We start from the raw sequence: 3,446 nt of genomic DNA, 5'->3' as shown, positions 1-3,446 counted from the left end.
TGATTAGCGTTCCACTTAAACTTACGAACGGTCTTGCCGTCATAGCGAAGCGAGCCGTAACTCTGAAATCTTCGAAATCGAGTTTCTTTCAAAATTCGTCTGATATCTTTTCAAAGAAATAACTGAAACATCTAAAACAGCACAATAGAGAATTTGCAGGTGTCTGAAATTTGATGAATTTCGTGCTTAGGTAGAACCTACTGAGTGAACTGAACACGAGGATACCCTTGGTTCATGAATTGAACAATTGTTGGAGAAGATATGACCAAATAATCTAATCTGCTAGAATACATGTGTTTAAATGGGAAATGCCGCCAGATGACGTCATTAGGTGAAGCATTTTCTCACTTTTAAATCTATTTTACATCATTTCCCACATCAGAAAAAAACTATAAAAAATACTGTGAAAATCAGCTCTTCAAGCACTTTCAGATGAGGCAATAAAAAATTTGCAATGCAAATTCTCCATTCGCCCCATTTGTATATGAAGACGAGACCTCTGAAAAAGCCGGTAGTGCACAAAAATTGACGTCTCTCACGCAGATGTCATAATTAACTTCAGTAATTCGCTGTAGGCGAAAAGCTAAGATTTTCCTTCAACTTTGCGTGATACCACATTCCTACTCCGGAGTTCGAATAGTTGCATGCTTCATTTCCGCTTGTTGAAAATTGAGAAATTGCGTGAATCTCATCCCATTATCGCGAGAAGTACGCTATACTTCCACCGATGCCTTAACTTCTGAGGAATTACGCGTTTTTCAAAAGTGAATTTCAGTTTTTTACAATGTGCCCGTTGTAATTTTTGGACAATATTAAAAAGGAGGCGATTTCGTTTTCTGCTCATGGCAAAAAACTCACGCGATGAGAGACCAGGGAGCGCGCGGCAAAGCTCCTCGAAAAAAATTGTATAAAATGACTTGAAAAAGTAAGTAATAGTGAGTTTTTATGAAAGCAACTTGAAAATCAATTAGCAAAAAACACATTGTATTTAAATGAGATAAAGTTTGTTCAAATAATTTTAACATCTTTAGCGGAAGGGTCAGTTAGAGAAAACCATAATGCCCCTTCACCTGTTCTGTCGTGCTTTGGAAAAACGCTTTATGAACATGCAAGAGTTGCCTACTTTCCTTAGATAAAACATGTATATTTAAGGTAAAATATTGACATTTTCGGATACTTCAGATTGAAACATTTTTGGACAAATTTGAAGAAAAATACCCAATAGTTTCCTCGAAAATTCTTATTTTATCGGAAGAACGACAACGCCCAAAGGCTTATACGGCGTTTTGGCGCGGAAGTGCTGATGGTCGTTGCCTTACCGGTATTCGATCAGCCGCCCCTCATGGAGTACAATCTCGGCACTCCTCCTATTGGTGGCAATTTGGAGCAAATTTTTCCACTCAATAAAAAAAATCATAAAAATAATTTTATTCACAAATAATGTTTCAAGATTCTGGAATCATGCTTGGAACTAAATTTAATGCTTTCAGCTCCTTTTCAAATCCAAACTCTTGAACGGAACTGACGGAGCCAGGGTCAAATTGGATGACCAAGGAAGTCGCCTTGTTACATCCTACCGGTCGATAGATTTGATTGGATTAGGTCCAGGTCAAACAAAGCTTCCGGATCTTTTACGTCGCCGTCACATTACTTTCCTATGGATCTTTCTCTAAACGATCCGTTGTAAAAGCCTCAAGGAAGTGGCTACTTGCATCTTGGTTATTAAGGTAATCCATTCATACAGAGCTGAATAAAAGTAGAGTATTATATGGCATCCGCGAGTTTCACGGAATCCATTAACTCCGGAAAAATGTGGTCAATGTGAAAACTCTTCGCAAAATGTAATGGAATTATAGAATGTTGAAACTGGAGACTGCAGATTCTGAGAGGGCCCGAATAATGGGAATATTGGCACCGTTGCTGGAGATAAGGCTAATCCGAATGGAGGGAGGCGGTGTCCCATAAAATATCATTTAGCCGAAAACGATTTGCTGGAGCCCGGCACGTGAGTCCTTTCTCGGACGGCGTAAACGGGCGGGGGCGGGGGTGAGAGCGAGATTTTTTGCCGGTTTTTTGACTGGCGCCCGATTTGGGGTCGCGTGGCGGGAAGTGCAACCCTAATCCTGACCGCAGGAACCAAGGCACGGAGGGTCGTGCACCCGCCGCGCCGCGGAAAGTGACCGGATGCGGTCGCGGATCAACGTGATAAGGTGGGTGGCTTTTACGATTGGATTGCATTTTGCAAAAAGGAACCACGAGCATTGCAATGTTGCTAAGACTGTGCAACTTCTTTGGTCTTGGAAAAAAAACCTGATTATCCGTCGACAGTTTCTGTTTTACTCGCTGAAAACTGAGAATCTAAGACAAAAATTACCATGTAAATTTCATGTTTTCTTATGATTTCAGCTATTTTATACTGCAAGGGATAAATTTGCACAATCTTAGCATCACTGCAATGCTTCTGGTGCCTTTTTGCAAACTGCAATCCAATTAGTTTTCGTGAGAAAGTTATTAGGTGATATGTTGGGTAAATTTTTACCTGGTGGTCATCCCTACGTTACGTAACGCACTTCTTCGGCATTTTTGACACCCCCCTCCCCCTCCCCCTCGCTCCTTGCAACGCTCTTGTGACGAAGATCCCTATAGTTTAGGGACCATCCATGAATTACGTAAGGTTTTTCCCCCATATTTAGACCTCCTTCCCCCTCATAAGGCATCGTAAGGATCCATTAACCCACTCTAAAAATTAAGTAAGGCTCGATGGAAATATTGATATTAAATATTCTGAAAGTGCAAGATGAGTAGATTACGTGGCGATTCATTGCCTTTTTTGGAGTCAAAGTCTCCGACTAGCCCGATTTTAAAAAGTCTGAGGACTCGAACAGATTCGGAACGCGCTAGAATGGCGGGAAAACTATAGATGGTACGTACTACTGCAGTCCAACGGCTATCTTCTCTCATTTTCCACTCATATTTTGACTGCATTTTGCAATTTGGAGCTATAAAGTCTGGCTCGTCTGGAAAAAACACTTATGTGTATAGGGAAACTAATGGCATATACGTTGTTTTTAAACCGGGCCGGAATTTATAGTTCCTAATTGCAAAATGTAGTCCATTTCTTAAGAAAACACGTATATCAATGTGAAATTTTCGCCTGTTAACCACAGACAACATGAATGCGAAATAAAAACGTTAAAATCATAGTAGGGAGATAATTTCAGCAATTTTTGTCACACGAATCGTGTTCTACGAGACATTTGAAAGAGGAAACACATGTGAGAATGCTTGAATGTGTACCTTGTCTAGGAGTCCATTATTTCCTCTGTATTGTTGGTGTGACCCAGAATCCACGAATTTTTCATTCGAGCAAGAGTTGTCACGAGACGGTTATCTTCCAAATGCAAATTCGATGCGGCGGACTAGAGTACAGGTGAGGAGAACAGCAG

This window comes from Bemisia tabaci, chromosome 10, assembly GCF_918797505.1.
Source record: "Bemisia tabaci chromosome 10, PGI_BMITA_v3".
NCBI lineage: Eukaryota > Metazoa > Arthropoda > Insecta > Hemiptera > Aleyrodidae > Bemisia > Bemisia tabaci.
This window is presented reverse-complemented; position numbering follows the sequence as displayed.